This window comes from Camelus dromedarius, chromosome 14 (assembly GCF_036321535.1).
Source record: "Camelus dromedarius isolate mCamDro1 chromosome 14, mCamDro1.pat, whole genome shotgun sequence".
Taxonomy (NCBI): domain Eukaryota; kingdom Metazoa; phylum Chordata; class Mammalia; order Artiodactyla; family Camelidae; genus Camelus; species Camelus dromedarius.
The window spans coordinates 55,205,725-55,230,639 of NC_087449.1; the positions used below are offsets into that span (position 1 = coordinate 55,205,725).

The 24,915-nt window shown below is 42.0% G+C and overlaps 1 protein-coding gene across 5 annotated transcripts in view; it reads left to right on the plus strand.

Moving 5' to 3' along the window:
* Positions 1 to 24,915, plus strand: part of LUZP1 (leucine zipper protein 1) — a 74,151-nt gene that overhangs the window by 40,261 nt on the left and 8,975 nt on the right. For all 5 annotated transcript variants that reach the window (XM_010979840.3, XM_010979839.3, XM_031464311.2 and 2 more), the window contains exon 2: positions 12,290 to 12,394. The gene's annotated coding sequence lies outside the window, so the exon portion shown is untranslated. The remainder of the gene's footprint in view (positions 1 to 12,289; positions 12,395 to 24,915) is intronic.

Sequence of the window (24,915 nt, forward strand, 5' to 3'; positions counted from 1 at the left end):
TAAATTAAAAAGAAATCTAAGGAGGGGAGGGTAAAGCTCAGTGGTAGACTGTGTGCTTAGCATGCACAGGATCCTCGGTTCAAACCGTAGTGCCTCCAGTAAAACAAACAAACAAACAAACAAACCTAATCCCCCCCAAGAAAGGGAAAAAAAACTAAAAAGAAACCTATAATTTTAATATCACGTCAAAAATTTAACAAGCATTCTTTAATATCAGATATCTAGTCAAATTCCAGTTGTTTCATCAATGTAATGATTCTGTTTTGTTTTTTATAGTTTGTTTGAATCTGGATCCAGTTAAGGTCCACACACTGTGATTGATTGATATGTCTTTTAAGAATCTTTTAAGAATATGAAAACAAATACATGTATGTATATGCATAACTGGGACATTGTGCTGTACACCAGAAATTGGCACATTGTAACTGAATGTATTTCAATTAAAAAAAAAACTTTTAATCCAGAGGTTCTCTCCATCCATCCCCCCTGCTTTTTTTTTTTGTAATATACAGGGTATCTTAGTTATATATTGCTGCATAACAAAATTTAGTAGCATAAAATAATATACATTTATTATATTTCAGTTTCTCTGGGTTGGGACTCTGGACATGGCTTAGTTGGGTTCCATGGTTCAGGGTCTCACACAAGGCTGCAGTCAGGATGTCAGCCAGGGCTACAGTCACCTCAAGGTGTGACTGGGGAAGTTCAAAGTTCTCTCAGTGGTCAATGGCAGGATTCAGCTCCTCGAGGGTGTGGGACTGAGGGCCTCAGTTCCTTGCCGGTTGGTGGGTGGAGGCTACCTTCAGTTCCTTGCCACATGGGCCTTTCTAGCACAGCAGCTAGCTTCATCAAAGTGAGCAAGAGGTGGCAGCAAGAAAGAATTCAGGGGGGAGGCTATACCTCAGCAGTAGAGAGTGTGCTTACCATGAACAGGGTCCTGGGTTCAATCCCCAGTACCTCCACTAAAAAATAAAATAAAAAATTAAGAATACATAAAGAAACCTAATTGCCCCCCCCCACCGCAAAAAAGAAAACACCCAAAAAATAGAATTAGGGAAAAAAAAAAAAAGAATTCATAGTCTTTTATACCTAATCTCAGAACTGACATCTCATAACTCCTGCCGTATTCTCTTCATTACAAACAAGTCATTAGGTCCAGCCCACAGTCAAGGGGAGGAACTCCCATAGAACATGGATACTAGGAGGTAGAGGTCACCCGGAGCTGTTTAGAAGACTGCCTACCTTCTAGAGATGAACTTAGAGTCCGGGTCTGCTGACTATTGATATATTTGCCTTTTTACCACATTATTGATGCCACTGGGGAGAACAAGGGTCTCCAGCCTCTGCATTCCATTTACCTTTCTCCATGTGATAACTCTATTAAACAGTTTCCGTCTGTGACAGTCTGATAAATGTCATGTTTATATATGTCAGTAACCGGAGGCAGTTGTTAAACAATCATAGGATAGGTCGATTGGCTCTGAACTTTTTCACCTTGATCAAGAAACGATCCTTAAACTGGTCCTTTAAAAAATACTGACTGTGTGTTTCACATTGTTCCAGGCCTATGGAGCTGCTAAAGGATAAGAAAGGCTGTAATTATTGTGTGGTGTGGATAAGTACAAAAAACTAGAAATCAGCATTGAGTCAATTCAGCCAGTACTTTTTGAGTGCTTTCTGTGTACAGAGCTGCATGTCACGTGCTGTGCGGAATATAAATCTCAGTAAGACAACCTTATGCTCTCTCCTTAGGAGATGATACAAGATAAAGCTATAATGCAAAGTAGACTGGAAACTGTTCACGTAGGCGGACAAAGTGCTTTGCAAGCATAGGATGAAAGGGCCCTTAGAGATCATCAGGTCCAGTGATCTTTACCATCTTGGGGACGCCATTGAGTCAGAAATTCAGAAAACTTTGCTCAATTAAGGGAAGCAAGTGAAATTAGAAAAAGTACAAAATTTTCAGCTGCCAGGGTCAGAAGACTTGAGTTGGAAATAGGTAGCCTTGGGTCATAGAATAGGGTGAGTACTCCAGAACTGGGGCTGTCTCAGTAAAACTTACACCTGACTGGCCAAAGGTAGACTCTGTAACTGCTTTGTGTACCTATAATATAACAATAACTGTGTTTAATAGTGTGCAAAGTACATTCATGTACATTATTCCATTTGATCCTTTCAATCTTGTCTTGTAGTCAAGAGAGATTGTTACTTCTGTCTTACAGATGAGGAAACTTTCACTCAGAATTATAGTAATTCTGCAAGGGTCACAGAACTAATACGTTGGAGAGACAAGACTAGGACTCAGGATTCCATTGCCCTTTGTATGGCCCAGTATGTGTGTGAGTGCTGGGGTTTTTTTTGGTTTTTTTTTGTTTTTAATAAATACTGAAGACTTTGACTTGAGACTTGTTGGCAAACATGACTTACTAAAAGAACATGATAAAGAGACACAGCCTTAGCTGCAAGAAGGAACTTGGAGGGGGGACACAGGAGAACCTGGCAGGGAGCCTGACTATTTCTTCTCACTTGGGAATCCTCCCTGCCCTTTCAGACGCTATTTGGTTACACCTCTGGCCCCACCCATCCATCTCTCTCAGTTTTCTTTAAAAAACTTTTCTTTTGGAACTGGGCAAGTTAATTCTTCAAGGTTCCTTTCTTTTTCCTGGTGCACTTAGTCAGAGGGGAAGACAGACTAAACCTATGCAGGGGATGTATGGCTTAATCAGAATGTTAATGAGAAGAAAATTGAATTAACATTTATAGGATATATTTTATACCAGGCCTTATGTGCTTAGGCACTTAATGTGTACTATCGTATAGCCCCTACAACAGCCTCATGAAGTTTAGGTATTATAATCTCTATATACACTTGAAGAAACTGAGATTGTGAAGTTTAGTCACCTAATCTGAAATGTGACTGAATTATAGTGGGAATCCAGATTCTCTGGCTCCCAAGACCGTGTGTGCTCTTTTCTTTATGGTGTGTTGCCAGGGCAGCAGGCAGGGCGGATAAGGGAGTGTGGAATAGAGACAAAGGGAAACTCTCTAGGGGCCATAAAGTGGAAGGAAACTTCTTGCTGGGATAGAAATACCCCCCCCCCCCCCAAATGTGCCTTGGAATTAAAATGGCAGCAGAAACCCTTTTAAACTCAGGCCCTTTAGTAAGAGAGCCCAGTATTCTGATCCTGACAGCACCAAGCAAAAGTATATAGAAGGGTGTTTTTATCTTCCATTGTAGTAAGGGGGAAGAGATGTACATATAAAGAAAAACTTCTAGAATGATACTCTGGGCATTTAGGAATCAGTCCAAGGGAAGTAGCAGTCTAAGCTGGGTGTGAGGGTGTGAAACATTTGAGTGACTTGCAACTTATATGTGCAGCAGTGCTGGGATAAATGTCCCCGTTAAACAGAAGCAGACAAAACAACTCTTCTTCAACTCTGCATTCTCTTTAATCCACACCTTCACTTTCAAACAGCCAAACTTTCTAAAAAGCTGTCTGTCTTCACTGCCTCACTCTACTCACTCTGCCTGTTCCAGTCTGGCTTCTGCCCTCATCACTTACACCCCTTACTAATGTCACTAATGTCCTCCATGAAGCTGAATTCAACAAATATTTTTCATCTTCAATTTTCTCAGTGAAGTTAACACTGTTGACCACTCCTTTTTTCCCGGAAACGCTCATCTCTTGGCTTCAGTGTTGTAGCACTGCCCTGTTCTTCCTCGTGCTTCTCTGTTGTTTTTGCAGGCTCATCCTCCATTCTTCAGCTATTGCTTGTTCTTCTCTCCCAGGCCTTCCTCTCTCCCTGGATGAGCTCATCCACTCCATTGGCTTCAGTAGCCACACCTCTGTGCACATAACTCATAAATGCACGTCTCCAGCCCAGATCACTCTCCTGTGCTGTATACTCATCAGTTTATTGTCAGTCAGGCACTGTTCTAGGCCCCGGGAATATGGTGCTGAGCTAGACAGAATATGGGGGTAGAGATGGGGAGAAAGAGACAATTAATAACAAATAGACAAAGTGTCAGATAGGGTTAAGTGCTAAGGTGAGCATAAGCCAGGGGGATATGTTAGAGGGTGAGAGCGACTTTGTATTGGCTGGTCAAGTTCTTACAGAGGTGGTAAATTTTAAGCTGACTCATCAGTGACCAAAAGGAGCCAGATGTACAAAGGGAAGAGGGAACAGTGTGTGCAGGAAATAGAAAGTGAGGATGGGACCTGATAGGAGATGAGGTCAAAGAAGTAGGTAGGGGCCAGATCATGTAGGACCTTGTAGACTATGGTGAGGACTTTGGATTATTCTGAGTGAAAGGGCAAGCCAGTAGAAGTGTTTTGTTTTGTTGTTTTTAATCGGGATAGTGTCTTGATCTGATTAAATTTTTATAAATATAATTTGTCACTATTTGGAGAATGGGAATAGTTGGTAGCAGGGAGGCTTAAGGAGAGGCTATTGTAGTTTGTAGGGTGAAAGTCCAGGACTTGGACCAGGGTGCTTATTAGGGGTTATAGAGGGCGGAGAGACAGATTTAAGGACATTTGGAAGTATAGTTGATAGGACTTGGTGATGGATTTGCACGTGCGGTGTGAGAGAAAGAAGAATCCAAGACGATCCCAGGTGTTTGGCCTGGACAGTCGGGTGAATGGTGTTGCTGTGACCTGAGACAGGAGGAGACTTGAAGAGGAAGGGTTTGGGGAGAGAAGAGTAGATAGTGAAGACCATCAGTAATACGAGAATACGTGGATTTGAGATGTCAGTTAGATGTCTGGAAAGAGATGTCAGGTAGCCTGTTGGATACCCTTCTAGAGTTCAGGGAGTTCAGTGCTGGAGATAAAAACTTTGGAAGTCATGATATTAAGTCACGGACCTGGATGAGACCAGCCAAAGAAGGGAAGGCACAGACAAAGAAAAATGGTCCAGGACTGGCCCTGGTCAAGCAGAGGAGGACCCAGCAAAACTGAATAGGGATGACCCAGTGGAGTAGGAGGAAGATCAGGCAAGTATGATGTCCTGGAACCAAGGAAGAAAGTGTTTTGATGGAGAAAGAGTGGTTGTGTTAAATGCTACTTATTGGTCAAAGAGGTGGCCATAGAATTTGGAGATATTGAGGCCTTTGCCCCCAATGCACCGTTTTAGTGGAGTGTTGAGGATTGGAATGAACTGAGAGAAAGGGGAGGAAGTGAAGAGTACAGACAACTCTTTCCAGAGGTATTTAGCTTTGAAGAGAAGCAGAGATGCTGAGGCTGGCGTAGCTGGAAGGAAATGTGAGATCAGGAGAGAGTTTATTTCTGTTTGTTTGTTTTTTAAGGTGGGAAATTCTAGAATCTTGCTTCTCAAATATGGTCTCTGGATCAATTTGGGAACTTGTTAAAAATATAGACTCTCAGGCCCTACCTCAGACCTGCTGAATCAGATTCTTCATTTTAGTGAGATTCCCAGCTGATTTGTATACACATTCAAGTTTGAGAAGCACTTTTGTGGAGGAGGGCTTCTCAAGCTATCCATGATGCAGGACCAGTTAATTTTTCCCTAATCTGTCTGGGACCCCCATGTGGTAGTGCTGTGTATGATTTGTACGTAGCTTACTCCACACGTGACTTCCCCTGTGAGTTCACCAACACCCTTACTGGTCCAGACCTGGTATGAGAAGTCCACTGATCGTATGCTTGGATGTCACAGCCATGTCAGCTTGCTACACAAGTGTCTAAATGCTTACTCTCAGCTTTTGTACCTGTAACAGTCAGAGTTTGTGAGCCAGTGCTGGTTTGTGGACTACACTTCAACTAGCACCATTCTCCAGCATGTTTGTATGCTGATGGACATACCAACGTATATACCAACGAAGATTCTTCACTGTAGCAGTAGGGAAAGCAGAATGGTGGTGTATTGTTAGATTTGGAGTTAGGACAATGATGGTCTGAATGCTGCTTCTCGGTGACTAAGTCATTAGCTGATGGGGGCTAGAGGTTTATCAAGAGAGAAAAAAATGTGAGTCATTTTGGAGAGTAGGAGAGTGAACCTCCTAGGGGAAATATATCAGGATGGCTGGCGGCATTGAAGGCCCTATTTGAAATTTGTGGTGATAAATTTAAAATGATAATAGCCAATGCAGTTGGATTTCTGTTGAGACACAACTTAGTTTATAAACTTAGCTGCTTTGGTGTAGGCCTGGAGAGGTTGTTGGTTTGGTTTAACGGGGATTGAAGTTTTAATAGTTGAATATGAAGGGATGGGGGGGGTCAAGTGAGTTAAAGTTGTTTGCAAGGGACTGATCATGAGGGAAGTGAGAACGTGAAGTGGGGAGGCATATAATTCTGTTAAATTATTTAACCTTATGGTAGTATCTGTTTAGTGCTGATTAAAGTATCTGTTCAGCAGAGTTGTTACATGGATTAAATTTATATAAATTGCCTGGAACAGTGCCTGGTACACAATAAGTGCCCTGTAAGCACCCAGTATTGTTAGCTTTTATCTCTCTGAGACCACAGAACTAGCCTCCTTACTGATCTCTTGGCATCATTCTTACTTCCTTTCATCTGTTGTCTATGCTGAAGCCAAAGTGATCTTTTTGAAATGTACACATCTTACCCTTTTTTAACACTTAAATGACTTAAACTATTTGGATAAAGACCCAAATCCATCATCTGGGCGCCAGAGGCCTGCATGTATGTCTCTCTCCATATCTTTGCAGCCTCACTTCATCTCTTGTGTCTACTGGTTTTCCTTTCTTTCGTTACCCAGGTTGGCTTTAATTTCTCAAGCTCACCATGCTGCCTCTTCTACTTGGAATGGTCTCATTACTAGTTGGAGCCTTCCTAGATCTCCCCCAGGGGGTCACTTTCTATTAACTGTGTTTCATGTATTTTAAATTTAATATGATCCTTTGGTGTTTTTCTGTTGTACTATACAGTAATTGCCTCAAAGACTGTTTCTGTTTCTACTCACTTTTATCCCGTGCTTGCCTCAGAGCTTGATGCACTGTCAGTCAATATTTAAATGAATAAATGAATGAATGAAACATCTACCTAGAGCTTGATGCACTGTCAGTCAATATTTAAATGAATAAATGAATGAATGAAACATCTACCTCATGAAGGTTTCTGATGATTGGCCTGTGGATCAGGACTGGCTTTCTTGGGGGTAAGATCTGAGAGCTAATTCCTTAAAGGGATAGTATAATGGCGAGGAGGAAGCAAGATTTGGGGGCAGAAATACCTAGGTGAGAATCCATTTACCACATACCATGATATGACTTTGAACCTTTATTTTTTTCCTCATTTGTAAAATAAACATGATGGTGTTTACTTGATAGTGCTATCCTGAAGGTTAAATTAGGTAATAAATCACCTTGGTTCTTTTCTCCTTAGGGTAGTTTCTGTGACTTGCTGTTTAACTACTTTTGCCATTACTTGCTGTACTCCTTGTGGCCCCTTGGTATCCTAATCATAGACTTCTAGGGGTGGAAGGGAGCCAACATGTTCTTCTGATTCAGCCAACTTTGTTAAAACAGGTGAATAAACAACAATTTTAGGCATGTGGTTCTGTTGCTAAACCCCACAAACATGGGCTAATTGCAAGGAAGCCTAGTCTCAATTATAACCTACTTGTTAGGAAAGGAAACAGCAGAGCCAGGTGGTGTCCTTGAGAGCCTGTGTTTAAATAGATATGCTAATTGCAAGCTAGTCTTACCAATTGTTTATTAATAATAAGCACTTCCAAAGTGCTTGAAAGTTCTTAAGTTCTTTCTCTCCAATTCCAATCTTGTTTATATTTTTGGGTCTCTACTGGGTAAGGAAGGCTTCTTTAGTGAGGTGAAGAAACGCTGAAACTCAGAGATGGGATTATTGGAGGCCAATCCTGTCTGTTTCTGGCTTTCCTAAAAGAGTCACAACTCTGCTTGCTCAACTGTCATATGGGGGATAAAAGTACCTTCTTCTCATCCTAAAAGTTACATGGATAAAAAGTTATCCTGGGAGAATTAGAAAAAGAGCAGCATTATTTTAGCAGCCCTCCACTTCAGAGAGGTACTGAAATCTCTATTATTAACACAATTTAAGAATTAATGACAGGATTTTATTAATTAAAAACTATCTTTTAAGAGTCTGAGTAACGATATAACCCTGAGGTACTCTAATGAATCACGTAAATTGGTGTGTCTCCACTTCTGCCTTTTGGGACCTATTACGGTTTCTTAGAGGGCAGTTGGAGATAGCATGGATAAGGATGTCATACATGGTGTTATCGGAAAGGACCTAAGATACAATTCTGACTTTATTTCAGCTGATAAAACTGAGACCCAGAGAGTGTAAAAGACTTGTGTGAAGTCTGGTAGTGTCAGTGGCAGAGCTCCCAGTCCAAGGTTCTTTGCACTTAGATGGCTCCTTCTTTTCTCAGTTTCCTACTTTAGTCAGAAAAGAGCACTTAGAGGGCTCTGGATTCTCTTTGCTGTGGGCAGGCGGGGTGGGTGGAGAAGAAGGGCATGAGTGAGAAGAAGGCAGGGCTTGCAGAAGTTGACATGTCTTCTGCAGCTGAACTCCAGCACAAGTGACTTGAGTGTGGGAAGCTGGTCAGAGAAGGCACTAGGTTAGTTGCTTTACCACTCTAGGTGGCACTAGGTTGGCTGTCACCGGGCTGCTGGTACTCTTCAGCCGCACACTGCCAGTTGTTCCCACCCCACCCTGCCAGTAGCCAGTTTACCAGGTTGGCTGTTTGCTGAAGAGACCACACAGGGCAGAAAAAACATGAAAACGTTTCCCTCCTTGCTTTTTTCGTGAACAGTCCTGAGAACGCCACCTCATCCTCAGCAATTACAGGGGAAAACATGACTCTCTCCTTGCTTCTCAATACACACAGTGGGGCACTAGATTTGACTCTTAGGACTTTGAATATTATGGTTATCTCAGGTTTAAATTTTTATCCTGCCCTCTCATTTTCCACCTTTCCACCTTCTTCTTTGCTTGTATTTGAAAGACCACAAGAGATTAATTAGTAGATGAGGGGTGGCCTGGTCCAAAAGAATTGTAGGTAATGGTTTCTCTGTGCTCCCTAGTCATTCAGGTTCTCTCTGATACCAGTTTTTCTCATAACAGTAATTATTGTGTATACTCAGGTGTGAAGGGCCTGAGGGTGGTTTTTCTAGAGACTGTGGATGACCCACAGTTATTTCAGTTTGGATAATTTCTGTTGAACGGCAAGCTTCATTGATCCTTTTCTCTGTCCTCTTCATTCTGTTCTTAAACCCATTCAGAGAATCTCTAAAATTTCAGATCCTGCATTTCTGTTCTCAGATTTCCACTTAAAATGTTCTTTCAATTTCTCTCCTTTTAATAGTTGTTGTAATAGCTGCCTTAATAACCTTGTCTGCTAATTCCAACATCTGGGTGATCTTAGAGTTATGCTCTGCAGGTTGTCTTTTCCCCTGCAAATGCATTTAGTTTTTTCTAGTTCTTTATGCAATTTGAGATTGTATCTTGGACATGGAGGCATGTGAATGTTATGTTGTGGAGACTCTGACTTCTGTTGTTTTGTTTTAGTAGGAGGTTAACTGGTTAGACCCCAAATGGCACATTCTGCCTGCAGTGGGTGGCAGTTCAATTCTCGGTCCAGCTTTGTGCTTAGCTGAGGTCCTTGGATTCTGCCCTGTGCAGGCATGGTTCAGGAGTGAGCTGGAGACTGGGCAGAGCTTACACACAGAACCTGGGACTCTCAGCCTCTGACTCTCTTCTTTCTTCTCATTATCTGTGGCTGCTCTGGGCTCTCTGTCTTCTGGTTCTTCTGGACAGAAGGCCTAGGGTTTGGTTTTTTAATTGAAACTTCAGCTGGACAACCCTCAGGGCAAAGCTCTAAAAATGGGGAATTTATCCCCTGCAAGTTTCCAGTTTTCAGCTTCTCTTCTAAAATCTGCCAGCTTTTGTTCACTTCAGATAGTTGTTTTTTTATATTTTATCCGGAGTATATAGTTGTTTATGTGTGGGAGGAGCATACTCGAAGCAGAATTCCCCACTGACATTTTTATCCATTATCAAAGTGTTTTGGGAACAAAAGTGATACACATTTAAGAGACCTTTAATTTTCATTAATTTCCATCAAATGAGGATGGACTGATGGCGTTTCCTCAGTATGGCTTGTTAATTACCTTAGGTGGACTCAGCCGTGTTCACTTTTACCGGCTTTGCAACCTTGGGAAAGTCTTTTCTCCTTACCGGCGCTCATTTTCTCCTGTGGAAAATGAGGTGATTGGATTCTCCAAGATCATATCTGCTTCTGGACAGATAGCACATACGCGCAGTACCGCCACTGTCGCTACCAATGGTAACCGCAAGAAGCACCGGAAGAGATGCCTGAGGGAGGTGATGTGGCTGGCTCTGCTGGGGTGGAGAGCTCTCTGAAGGGGCAGCACTAAAGAGTTTGAGGATGTTTACAGTCATCCTCTTGTTTCTGGGGACAGAAGGCCAGTACACTGAGGATGCAGGAAGTAAGTGACATTCAGAAGCAAAGGCAAGAAATCATTTGCCCTTAGAAGTAAGGAGTCACTGTAGACAGTTGAAAACAAATGAGGGTCATCTGGCGTTCCTGTCTGCTTGATTTGGGGCAGCGTAGTCCATCCTGTTTTGAGGAGAACAGGCTCCTGGCCTTGTTAATAAGCCCGCATATTTGGCAGGAGGTGGGGGACAGCGGCTGTCAGCAGGGCTGTCGCTGTTGCTGTTTGGGTTGCAGAGACTTTAGTGGAGATAGACCAGATTTGTGTGGCCATTTCTTGGAGTTTAGAGTTTTTATATTGGAAAGGTTCTAGAGGAAGGGGGCTGTGTGTGTGTGAGGTGGGTGGAGGGAGCAAGACGGGAGGTCGTGGGCTTGTCCTGAAGCTGTCTGAATGGCAGTCGTACTTACTCTGCTTAGACTGATTCTTTTTCTGAAGTGTGTGGTGGGGGAGAGGAGCTGAAGCTTCTTCCACACTCACCCAGGCCATCCCTTAGGTGTGGCCCCTGGTACAGATCCTTTTTTCTACTTCTTTTCTAGCTGTTTTCATCGCATATCAGTACTTCTCTCTTAAGTCTTACTGGTTTGAGGCTTCAAGGCCTCATCTTCTAAAAAGCCATTTTTAAAAAGCTATAATTTTACTATTTCTCCATCTCAATTCTAGCCTTCCAGCTTCCTGGGAGGATGGCGGTAGGGATGGACTCTGTAAATGTATGTCATGGGGTTGGTGGTAGAGGTGTGGACATTGGATTAAAGGGACCAGCAGCCTTGGAAGGAGGTCACAGGATGGTCTGTGGGATATGTAAGGGAGGGATGGGCAGTTGTGATGAAAGGAGTGGGTAGTGTGAGTGTAAGACCAGGTACAAAAGCGTTAGTTTTGCCACTAGCTTAGAAGCTGCTTTTCCGTTCGTCCTCAGGACTGGGATAGACAGAAGTCTGACTCAGCTCTTCCTCCTTCAGCTATTCTTCTCCAGTATTAGGAGTAAGATTCAATGGGTTAGTAGGTGTTTCAGCTCTCCTGTAGAAGGTGTGTTAGAGAACCGGGAGTAAAGTTTGCAGGCAGAGTTCTGTTTTTTGTTCTAACTGATAATTGGTGGTTTAGGGCCATTTTGAGGACCAAGTCTAGAAGGCACTTCAGTGAGAGTCAGCATGGTGACGTGGCTTTTGTAGTTGGACAGACTTGGTTTAACCCTGACTGTCACTTACTATCAAGCTGGTGAGGCCTTGTACAAGTCACTTGATTTGTTGAAATTTAGATTCTTCATCTATAAGGGGAGTAACATCATTGTTTTATTGTCTCTTATAAAACATAAAACATATTTCCCAGGGTGTGGTGGACACTCCACAGATGTTTGGGGTTTTTTTTTTTTCTTTTTCTTACCCATATTCCAGAGCATCTTATTTTTAGTAGAATCCCAGCTTTAGCCCTAAGCAGTTATGTGACTCACCCTTTCCAAGCTTTAGTTTCCTTCCTTAAAATGAGGGCACTTAACTAGTTGATTTCTGAGGTCCTTTCTGGATGTAAGATGTTATGAGTTTTTAGACTGTTGGGGAATGTATGGTTCTGGTTAATTTAAGGAAAGACAATGAGGTCAGTCCTGAGACCGTACCATCTGATAGGAAAGGGAAGTCTCCTGGTACCAAACTCCTTCTCTCCCCTGAGGAGAGAGAGAGCCAACTTCCTTCGGAGTGGGGATCTGGACCCAGATCCTGCCTTGTCTCTTTATCTGAAGGTCTCTGGGATAGGCCTTTGGGTCAGCCCATCTTGGTGCAGTTTATGTTTTACCTATCTCTTCCTTTATATTGTCTCCAGGTCAAGAGGCAACTGCCATTGAAAGAGAATGAGTGACTGTTCCCAAGACAGCAGGCATCAGGGGAGCAGCCGAAGCACTGACAGAAAGCTTTAATTACCTAAATGGTGAGTATGTTGTGTAGCCACACTGATAGAATTGAGTGGTTTCTGAAGTCTCTACATTTTGTCCACCATTAGAAGAGAGGGAGGAAAGTCAAAGTCAGTATTTGTTTATGACCTGTTCTGAGCCGGGTACTATGCTAAGTGCCTCACATGTTTCTCAGTTAATCCACGAGCCAACCTTCAGAAACAGGCCTAGCTTCCATGTACTGGGTACTTACTCTGTGCCAGGCACAGCCCTGTTTGACATGCATCATCTCCCTTAACATTTACACCGGCCTGCGCGGTAAGTGCTGGTACTTCCGCCACAGAGAAATCAGTTTAGAGAGGTTTAGTAACTTCTCTAAGTTCACACAGGTAGTAGACGGTAGGGCTAGATTTCAAACCTGGGGTATTTCCATTGCCCTATAATGTTTCCCTTTTGAGAAAGTTACTTTTTGGTTGAGGCAGTGACTGACAGCTGGTTCCTTTTCCTAGCACTTACCGGATTCTGTGTGCCAGTATTTTATTGGTGGTGTTGACCACGGCAGTGGAGAGTTTTAAGGAGATAGAAACCTGAGCAGTGAGTGGCCAGAGGACCTAGTGGTCTTGGTCACCAGGGGTAGCTGCATAACAGTTAGAGAACCTTCTCTAGGAAGGTTGAGCAATGGGACAACCAGAGAATGAGTCTGGGAGGTGGGTTCCAGGCATAGGAGTGACTGGATGTGGATAAGGAACCTTAGCAAGACCTCTCATTCTCATGGGAGCCCCTCCTGGAAACAGGCATAGTTAGGGAGAGTACGCGCTCTTCTTGAGGGAGTGGGAAACTCTGAGGCAAGCTCTTGCCTGGCTAATTAGTTCAGGATTCTTGTTCTTTTCCTTTCCCTGGGGGCACTTTTCCTCCCCCAGGGAACTGGGCAATGAAATTCGCTTTTGGTTGGGCGGAGTGGTAGCCGTATTCATTTGTTCATTGATCTTTCTGAGAGCACCTTAGTCTGTTTTAGTGGAACACCAGTGTTTTTTAATATATTTGGTGAATTTTAGAGGAAGGGAAGTAATCATTTTCATCAACAAAATTTATTACACACACCTCTTATACATAGAGTATCTTGCCGTATACTAGGGCTTATGTTCTGGTAATACCACCTAGTCCGTGCCTAGTACAGTTCCTGGAGCTAAGTATACAGCATTGAAGAAAACAGAAAAAATTCTTGTTCTCAAGGATTATATTCGAATGGGTAGAAACATTTAAAAAATAAATAACTAGATGTAAATAAACAAATAGGTTAAGAAATAAATAACAACCACTAGGTGACAGGTACTCAGAAGAACAGAAGCAGGGTGAGGTGATCAGGGAGTGATGGGGAGCTGGGGGGTGGCTGCTTTATGGAAGGTCGTCAGGGAAGACCTCTGATGAGGTGATATTTTAAGCCAAGATCTGAAAGACGTGGGGAATGCCCCCAGGGAGATACCTGGGAGAAGAGCACCTTGGGCAGAGGGAACAGCAAGCATGAAAGCCCTGAGGTCTGAGTGTGACTTGTTGTGTCCAAGCACAAGGAGGCCAGTGTGCTGGACTGGAGTGGTCAGGAATGAGCACTAGGAGATGAGAGCAGAGAAGGAATGGGACGCAGGAATGAGAACTGGAATAAGACCTTTGGAGTGCATTTTTTTCCTGAGTGAGACGGGAGCCACTGGGGAGTGGACAGCAGAGACATGATCTGACTTGATGTTTTAAAAGGCTTGTTACTCTGTTTGCTGTTGGAGGATAGACTGTGGAGGGTGGGGAAAGTTGGGCAGCAGTAGGAGCAGGGAGACCAGGTAGGAAGCTTTTGCCATTGTCAGCAGTCAGCGCAGGGACAGTGGGTGGCTCGGACTGGGTGGTGGTGCTGCAGAGCCAGAAGGGAATGGATTCTGGACATACATTTTTTGAAAGGAGAGTTGAATTCTGATTCTCCCTGTAGAGATGTTTGGTTTATCTGGCGATAACCTCTAGGTCACATGGGTTTGAGGGTATCATTGGAAACCTGACAATGATCCCTGGTAAAATTCTAAAACCGACTGAGCAAAGAGTGCGAACACAATGATGACCCTTGAAGTCGAGTAACTCGTGCTAACTGGTAGTGCTTTTTTTCTTTTCTTCAAGTTTTGCCATGATTTTGCTTAAACTGTAAAAATCAGTACAGTTTTGTTACAGAAGTATTAGAAAATAAAGGGAAAACCCCACACCATCCGGGGCAATTACCATGTAGCACTTTGACGTATATCAGGGCAATTCATTTTTGAAAAAGTTACTAGATTGGGGATTAGGAATATGCTACCAAGGTAATGTGTGTTAAGTGCTAAAATTAGGTATTTAACATTTTCTCATGTGGCCCCAAGACAAAGAAAATTTGGGGCTGCCTTGCATGTAGGTAATGTACAAGTACTGATTAATGGATGAATGTTCATCTCGAGGGGTTGTTTTTAGTGGCATTCTAGAGGGCTGCTCTTGGTTACATTTTGTTTAACAATTTGAACATCAGTTTGGGTGAAGATACAGAAAAGACATGCCTGTTAGATTCATAGTGAGTGAATGCTTCTAAACTGGAAGGTGTAGAAAATATTTAAACAATTGAAACTATTGATTGAAACTTTCAAGTTGAAATGGAAAAAAAATAGTAAATAATGTAAGCTTAAACTTATGTGGCACTTAGGATGGATCAGGTCAGCCAGAAATATTAAATGGAAAATTCCAGAAATAAACAATTTATAAGTTTTGAACTGCACATTATTCTGAGTAGCGTGATGAAATCTCACTCCATCTCTTTGTCCAGTTGACCTTTGAACAACACAGGTTTGAACTGCACGGGTCCATTTCTATGTGGATATTTTTCAGTAGTAAATATTACTGAATACAACATGACCTGTGGTTGGCAGAGCCCAGGATACGGAGGAACCGCATATACAGAGGAACTGCATATAGCTGGCCCTCCTAAGTTGTGCATGGATTTTTAAGTGCTCAGAAGGTCATTACCTGTAACCCCCACATTGTTTGAAGGTCAACTGTACAGAAAAAACAGTATATACATAGGATTTGGTACTGTCTGTGGTTGCAGGCATCCACCAGCAGTCTTGAAACATATCCCAGTGGGTAAGAGGGGGCTACTGTATCTACAGGTTTTTGGGCTGCGCATTTTTGTTGGGGTAGGGGCTGTTTGAAAAGGCTTCAGAAAACGTGCTGCAGTGAAATATGTTCACCATCAGAATGGGGCAGGGGAGGCTTGGAAGGAAGGAAAGAAGAGGGGAATTCTAAACTTGTTCCTCAGATATCACCACCTCAAGCCTCTGCACTTGCTGTGAGATTTCAGGGCTTCCATGTTGCACCCTGTCTACACCCAACCCTATCCGTTACCTGCTCTGCTCTTCCCCTGTGCCTGTCATGTCAGTACAGCTGAGGTACTTAGAGTTCTCCACATGTAGCATTGTTTTGTTTGCCCTTCCTTCCTTCCTTCCTTCCTTCCTTCCTTCCTTCCTTCCTTCCTTCCTTCCTTCCTTCCTCCATTCCTTCCTTCCTCCCTCCCTGTAAGTAATTGCTTTATGTACTACTGTTCAAAGTGCTGGAGACACAGTAGTAAAAAACAGCTACAAATACAAAAAACCATGTTCCTGACCTTGTAGATCTTACCACCTAGTAAAAAGAGTCAAATGGTAAACAGATTCTCAAGGAAGTAAGTGGTTAAATGTGCTAAGAAGAATGAGTGGAGTATCTTATCTAGAGCTGTCCAAAGATGAAATGAGTTGCCTTGGGAGGAAATGAGTGTCCTCCTCCCATTAGAAGTGTTTGAAAAGGAGCTGAATGACTACTTGCTGGATAATTTCTTCATTGAGTAGGAGGTTGGATGAAATGATCTCTAAATCCTTTCCAAACTGGAGAATCTCTGCGTGCTGGTTGGGCTCCCAACCCTGAGGTTTGCATCTCTAAAATACATGAATTTGTGATTCTGGGAAAAATCATTTAAGTCCAGTAATTAAACCAAAACACTCAAGAAGTGATGGTGAGATGTGGACAGCCTAAGGTTTTAAGACAGATAACTAGAAATTGTCAGGAGGAAGCTGCTTAAAAATAAGTCTCCCATTTTCCTTTAGATCAGGGACTAGCAAACTGTGGTCCACAGGGCTTCTGCCTATTACTGTAAATAAAGTTTACATTCGCTTACACATTGTGTATGGCTGCCTCACACTACAATGGCGGAGTTAAGTAGTTGGGACAGAGACCTTAGGCCTTATAAAGCCTAAAATATTTACTATCAAACTAAGTTGTATACTAATAAGGATACTATCAAACTGTAACAAAAACCTTGCCGACCCCTTCCTTACTTTAAATGACTGTTGGGAAAAGGAATTGAATCACGGCAGCTGTGTTAGGAGAAAGGGCAGTGCAAGTGTGATTATGTCCTATTTCAGACCTTCCTGGCCCACTAGGACAGGAAAAAGAACCAGCCTCCAGTTGCTGGACAGGGCCACTTAGAACTGGGTTCAAGACCTTTGGCAGAAAGGAGCTTTGAATGAGAGCCCGTTGGTGCTGTATCTTTCTAGTGTGAACTGGAACTGAGTTAGACACTGGTGTGTGTAGGCGGAGGAATTGACGTTAAAGAATGGACCACCCTTCCCTCTTCACTTTCCCATGATTTCTGTTGCTTAAGATAAACAATTTCCTTCCCAGACCCCACCCTTGGGCACAATTAATCACTTCTGAGCTTCCAGTGCACATATATCAGGTGGTGAAATGTACTAAGTTTAAAAAGCAGGGCAAGAGGACTGGGAGCAGAAGAGTGGGTGCTCGGTTATGTGAGGTGGTCAGGGAGGCCTCTTTATTCTTGTTTTGCAATTGGTTCTAGCTTTCTGATTTCATAAAGGTAAAGGTCGGGTCTCAGTGACCTCCCACTAGCACTCGGCAGAATGCTGGGTGCATTGTAGGTGTTCCGTAGATGTCTGCTGAAGAAGCGCGTTTTCCCTGGATAAGTGTACTTGATGGGGAATGCAGGAGGGCCGGAAAGAGCGGCAGCTGTCTCTTCCCCTTGTGGATGGTCCTGGAGGTAGCGAAGCATTTCTTTCTCTGGCTGTGCTTAGGGCCAAAAGGTCAGAGATAAGTGACACTCACCCCATTTTCGATCCATTTCCTTGTTTTCCCTGGATTGAAGCGTTGAAACCAGTTTCAGTGAGTCACTGTTTTTAGGAGGCTTCTGCCTAGTGAAACTTGCCTTAGGTGTGCATAAGACTTCTCAGAGGCCTTTGCTGACTTTAACTTGTGCTGTGAGGTGGACAGGTTGATACTCTTACTTTTTCAGTGGAAGGGACTGAGGAATGGAGATCAGTGACCAAACAGGGTAGCATTCTTAAAGGAATATGGACTCTGGAACTAGACTTTGTTCACCATCTGGCTATACTTCTTACTAGCTGTGTGACCTTGGGCGAGTTCAGGGGTACCCATCCCGTACGGTTATTGTGAAGGCTGTTTGTTGTGACGGTTATTGTGAAGGCTGTTTGTTGTGGCTGTGTACTGTTTGTTGTGCAGGGTAGTCTGCTAAGTGCCTTACACGCCAGGGGTTTAGCATACTGTCTTTGTATGGATCACAGAACCTCAGAGAAGTAATTTGTTCAAGAGAAAGAACGCTGTAGATCTGGCATTCCTAGAGAAAGCCATGTATATTAAATACTTAATATATTGTCTGTAGTATAGTCATGCTCAATTTGTGGTTGCCCTTTATTTGTTTCCTTTATACCTTTCTGTTGTTATTGGCCTGTGTATAATGAGAACTCCTCATTTTGTGAAAATGCTTAAGAATTTGTAGGGAAGTGATTTCTCACAATGGGAAGAGTCTTGGGTAGAGAGTCAGGAGACTAAACTCTTTGGCTAAGTTACTAAGTTGCTGGAGAAGACTGGAGTCTCAGTTCCTTTATTTTTAAAATAAAGGAATTGGTCCAAATAGGTAGTTTTATTTTAAATAAAAGCAGTAGAACTCTGCCTGAGGTCATATGGGGAAGCCTGGTATGTTAAGAAGCTAAAAGCAGTTGCTTTGAAGTTGTGAGCAAAGACGTCTGACTCAGCCTCTCAGACCTTCGTCCTGCGCTTTCCCCAGGTGAGCCCTGAGGGGATTTGCTGAGTCTGGTTTGAAGTCAGTGGACTAAATGACCTTTTAGTTGTGTTTTGGCTCTGGAATCCCATCCTAAGGGGTGGAAGAAGACCCAGAAATATTTTCTGCTCCTTCTCAACACTTGGTCCAATAACTAGAACCTATATGAGTGGTGTGATTTTTTTGGTATTTATGTCCCATTTCCATGGCCTAGAGCTGAAAGCCAGAAGGGTCACTGTCCAGCAGGGAGAAGCACTGTGCACATGGCTTGGGGCTTGGGGCGAGAGCTCTCAGGGCGTTACCACAGGACCTGACATCTGTGCTGGCTGCCGGCTGTACCTTCTCTTGTCAGTTGTTTTCTCCATTGTAAATCCGTGAGTGAGGAGCTCCTTGACAACTTTTTTAGTTTTCTGTTGATGGTTAGTGCCAAAGGGCTGACCACCCATTTAATAATTGGGGGTGGGGCTCATTCAGCCATTCACTCATAAGATTTTAAGCATTAATTATGTGCTAGGCTTTCTGCTGGGTGCTGAGAATACAGTGGTGAATAAGAAACAAGTTGGAGAGAGAAAATGAGGAAATAAAACTTGAGTACCTGGTGATAAGCGCTGTGAAGGGACCACTACCGCAGACTAAGCGCAAGAAAGGGAGGCCCTGACCTGGCCTAAGGTTTCAGGAAGGAGCTGCTCCAGGAGCTTCCAGGAGGAGGTGTTGCCTAAGGTGGGATTTGAAGAAATGAGAAGGAATGACAGTCAAGCTAGTGAAGTCCTGGAGCTGCAAGCTTGCAGAGCCTGTGCGGAGTCTGAAGACGAGGCTGAGGAGGTAGGTAGGGCCAGGTCGTGAAGGACCTTACATGCCGTGGGGGATTTCTGGTTTTATCCTGAAAGCAGTGTGGACCTTTAAAGGATTTTGAGTTGTGGTGTGTGATAACTCTTCCTTTTGATATTTCCAGTATTTGCTGTATTATTCAGTGGGTTTAGCTTTTTCATTCCTTGTGCTGTACTGGTTGATTCATATCAGTCTTGAACAGAACACATAAAATTGGCACTAAAAGCCAACTGAATAAAACAGTGTAATTCCTGGACTCTCCTAATTCCAAATTATAATTTATAGATGGAGCCGTACTAAAGTTTACATTTCCCTCTTTTAAAAAAGGGATTTATTTATGACAACTGTAGTATAAGTTAGTATACATGAAATTTGAAGTAAGCTGGGTTTTTTTTAAAAAACAGCCTAAGGTAAAGTTTATACATCAGTTCCTCTCTTTAGAGTATGCAGTTTACTGGCTGGCTGGCTGGCATATTATGAGGACGAGCTGTTGTAAAGCACTTTTCAGAAGCATCATGTACTGTCTTCCAGTAGCTGCCGTGCCAGTACAGAGCCTCTGTGTCTACTTATTTAAAAGTGGTTTATGACCCATACTGTTTCAGTCCCCCATCACCTCCATCCTGTGTATAAATCGGTAGGGTTTTTTATTTGTTTTTTACTGTACCACTAGGGAAAAGGCCAAAACAAGTGTTTTTGTATGTAGGAAAAGTAGATGGGAGTAAGGGGAAAGGTTCCTTTCTCATAAAAATACATAAATGAAGGGTTTTTTTCCCTCTCCATTTTTGACTAGAGAATGAGGAGGCCTATTAGCTGGGAAAAGGAGGAGAAAGGAAGCCAGAGAAGCAGCGATAAGACAGAGGAAGATAGTTCCCAGGGACACCCAGTGGTGGAGAGGGAGGAATAATCGGGGTGGGGTGGGGTGGGGGTGGGGAGCAGGACCTGAGAGGCCGAGGGAGGGAGGCAGGCTCTGTGTTTCCAACACCTCCAGGGCCTTGGCGTGTTTTGAAGGCTGAGCTTGGGCTCCATCTGGTGGCTCTAGGCTTTAAGTGCAATTAATGGAGGGGATCTTGGGGTTGGAGAGAAGTGGTATTTGGTATTTCCTCAAATCCCACTTAAGGCTGTTTCTCTTTTGCCTGGACTTTCTCAGGGGATCATTGTTGAGTTGGTTTTTCTCTCTCAAATGGTGGCTGATTTTCTCTTATGGCCCAGGCTGTGTTCCTTCCCTCCTTTCCCCTACGTTCAAATCTCGTATCAGACTGTATCACCCAGTGCCCTTATTGTTGCTTCATGCTGAACCCCGGAATTACTGCCTCTCATTTCTCAAGGGCTGTAGTTTCTTGTTTAATGTCATTCTTTCCAACATTAGTCCTGTTAATTTGTGTGTTTTCAGTGTACAATTTGGTGATCACCTTTGCCTATTGGTTATTTGTCTCTTCCAATGATCTCACCCCTCCCTGCACCCAATATTCCCATAATCATACTTTAGGGTTTTTTTTAAACTTTTAAAAAACATTATGACTTTTTTGGCGCAGTTTTTGATTCACAGCAAAATAGAGGAGAAGGTACAGCGATTTCCCATAATACCCCCTGCCAACCTCCCCCTGGTCTCCTCTGTTACCAGCATCCTCCGAGTACGTTGACAAACCTCCACACACATCATCACCCAAAGTCCATAGTTTGCATTTAGGTTCACTCTTGGCATAGTATATCCTATGAGTTTGGGCAAATGTATAGTAACAGGTATCCACCATTATAGTATCATACAGAGTAGTTTTTTTTTTTAACAAATTTATTGTGGTATAATTTCTGTACAGTAAACTACACATATTTCAGATATACAATTTGATGAATTTTGATAGAAGTACACACCCATGAAACCACCGCCACAATCAAGATCCCTAACAATTCCATCCCTCCCCAGGAAGTGCAAACTTTGAACTCGCAATTTCTCTCTTCCCACCCGCTTTATCCCCTGGTAACCATAAGTTTGTTCTCTATGTTTGTGAGTCTGTTTCTGTTTTGTAAAAAAGTTCATTTGTGTCTTTTTTTTTTTTTTTAAGATTCCACATATAAGTGGTATCATATGGTATTTTTTCTTTCTTTTTCTGGCTTAACTTCACTTAGGATGATGACCTCCAGGTCCATCCATGTTGCTGCAAATGGCATTATCTTATCCTTTTTTAAGGCTGAGTAGTATTCCATCGTGTGTGTATGTGTGTATATATATATATACCACAACTTCTTATCCAGGCATCTGTTGATGGGCATTTAGGTTGTTTCCATTTCTTCACTATTGTAAATAGTGCTGCTGTGAATGTTGGAGTGCATGTGTCTTTTTGAATTATGTTTTTCTCCAGTTATATGCCCAGGAGTGGGATTGCTGGATCATATGGTAAGTGTGTTTTTAGCTTTTTAAGGAACCTCCATACTGTCCTTCATAGTGGCTGCACCAATTTACATTCCCACCAGCAGTGTAGGAGGGTTCCTTTTTCTCCACACTCTCTCCAGCATTTGTTGTTTGTGGACTTTTGAATGGTGGCCATTCTGACTTGTGTGAGGTGATACTCCATTGTAGTTTTGATTTGCATTTCTCTAACAATTAGCGATGTTGAGCATCTTTTTATGTGCCTTTTGGCCATCTGGATGTCTTCTTTGGAGAGATGTCCATTTAGGTCTTCTGCCAATTTTTTGATTAGGTTTCTTGTTTTTTTTATATTAAGCTGTATGAGCTATTTGTATATTTTGGAGATTACTCCCTTGTTGGTCGGCATCATTTGCGAGTATTTTCTCCCATTCTGCAGGTTGTCTTTTTGTTTTGTTGATGGTATCCTTAGCTGTGCAAAAGCTTTTCAGTTTAATTAGGTCCCATTTGTTTATTTTTGCTTTTATTCCCATTACTCTAGGAGCTGGTTTGAAAGAAATATTGCTGTGATTTATGTCAAAGAGTGTTTTGCCTGTGCTTTCCTCTAGGAGTTTTATAGATCTGGTCTTTAATCCATTTTGAGTTTATTTTTGTGCATGGTGTTGTTAGAGAATGTTCTAGGTTTAGTCTTTTGCAGGTGGCTGTCCAGTTTTCCCAGCACCACTTATTGAAGAGACTGTCTTTTCTCCATTGCATATTTTTGCCTCCTTTGTCATAGATTAATTGACCATAAGTGCATGGGTTTCTTTCTAGACTTTCTATTCTGTTCCATTGACCTGTGTGTCTGTTTTTGTGCCAGTACCATACTGTTTTGATTACTGGTGTCTACTGTTTCATTTCTGGTATTAATAATTTGTGTTTTCTCTCTTTTTTTTTTTTTAGTTAGCCTGGCTAGAGGCTGATATATTTTTATGGATCTTTTCAAAGAATCAGCTTTTGGTTTCATTGATTTTTCTTTATTTTCTGGTTTCAGTTTTATTTTTTATTATTTCTTTTCTTCAGTTTACTTTGGTTTTAATTTTCTCATCTTTTTTTAGTTGCCTAAAATAGGAGCTTAGATTATTGATTGTTGATATTTGTTCTTTCTTAGTTTTTTTTGGGGGGGGGGCAGATAATTAGGTTTATTTATTTTTAGAGGCAGTACTGGGGATTGAACCCAGAACCTCATGTGCTGGTTGGCCAGTTGCATATCATCTTTGGAGAGATGTCTGTTCAAAGTCCTTTGCCCAGTTTTTAATTAAGTTCTTTTGTGTTGTTAAGTGTAGGAGTTCTTTATATATCATGCTTATTAGTGCCTTATCAGGTATATGGTTAATATCTGTTCTTAACTAGGTCTAAAGTTAGTTATAATGACACTGTTCTTTTCCCAAAGAACATAACGTCTTTAAGAATCCTTGAATTCTGATTTCTCGCTTTATGACTTAACATGTTATAATTGTCTAGTGTTTTAGTTTCACTTTGGTTTTATCCTGCTCCTTGCCCCCAGCCTCCAGTTAATTTTTATTCTTTAACTGAATCGGTGCTTGTTTGGGTTAATTTCTTTTCCTTCTTGCATCGCATGCCTCATTTAAGTGGTTAGTTTTTGTGTTCTGAAGTACATTCATAAATAGTTCTTTCAGTGATGGTCTGTTAAACACTTAAGTTTTTATTTTGTTTTCCTTTTTGTGTTCTGAAAGTGTTTCAAAATAATTATATTTTCTTTCATAGTTTCTCTGGGTATTTACTTCTAGTAATTACAGTTATTTTCTCTTAGAACTTTATTATTATGGTCTTTTGTCTTCTTGATACTCACTTAAAAGTTTCTGCTGAGAATCCAGTTCAGTTATTTCCTCACAGAATATTTGTCCTTTTTTTCCCCTTTCTTGTTGCTTTTTTAAGATCTTCTCTTTGTGCTGTCCTGTTGTATCCTTATGCTGTGTCTAGGTGCAGATTTTATTTTTATCCTTCTTGGGTTGGGACTTTGCCTCTTGAATTTGGAACAGTTGTTCATGTGGTAATTAAACTTAGTTAATGTAAAAGATTCAACAGTCAGTAACATTGTTTAGCTTTGCAAAGATCTGTTGTATCTAAACTATATGAAAGCTTAATTTACCTTGATCCATATTTTTCATCAACTCTTGAAATTTACCTAGTAGCTCTTCAAATATTGCCTCTCCCTCTTTGCCTCTCTCTGTTCCTTCCTTTGGATTACCTGTTGACCGTCCTCATTTCTGGACCTCTTTTATTCCCCTGTTATTTCTGGACCTCTTTTATTCCCCTGTTTCATTTCTTCAGTCTCTTTAACTCTGTGCTACCTTTTGTAATTTCCTCATGCCTCTTAACCACTCTGTTTTCTCCATATGCATCTAATTTGCTATTCTTCTTTCCATTTCTAGCAATTCTGTTTGGCTAATTTAAAAAATCTTCTGCTCGTTGTTGATAGCATCTTGTTCTTGTCTGTTTTTGATTCCTTTGTTTATGACGTTAACCATTGGCAGGTACTTGATTTATGGTCCCTAGTCTATTTACTAACTTTGGTTCTTATTGGTATAAATCTCCTTTGTTCAGTTGTAGTAAAAAATTGGTCCTTATGTGTTTTGTAACTTTGAACGGTAAACTCAGGTTCAGCAGGACTTTATCTGTGAGACTCTTGTGTGACCTCGGTAGAGAGTCTCTCTCTCCAGAGTATTTCTGTTTTACCTCTGGCAGGTTTCCCAGGGTTATTACCAGGCCAAGACCACTTTAGGTTAGATTCTCAGTGAGAGCAAGTGATACCAGACCACTCCACTCTGGCAGTGTAAATTTAAACTCTGAATTCAAGTGAAGGCAGGCCCAAGATTATAAATTCTCTAGAGACATAGAGAATTTCCCTTTCTCCCCTAAGAGTCCAGGCCCTGTTATCCCCCTGTGTCAGTGAAGTGATTTTTTTCACTAGTCTCCTTTCCCTGGAGCTGTAATTCTTAATAATCTTAGGACTGTTTACTGCTTTGTTACCAGGAGCTTTCCATGCACTACTCAGAACAGTACCGGGGACGGATGTGATAAGCATCATTAGCCCCATTTTACAACCAAGTAAAACCAAGGCTGTTTACCTAATGACTTGTCACAGAGTTAATGACTCTTCTGAGATTATGCAGGTAGCAGATGGTGAAGACTTTCCTGCAGCCTGCCGTGAGAGATGATGCATTTCTCTGTGTCTTTGACAT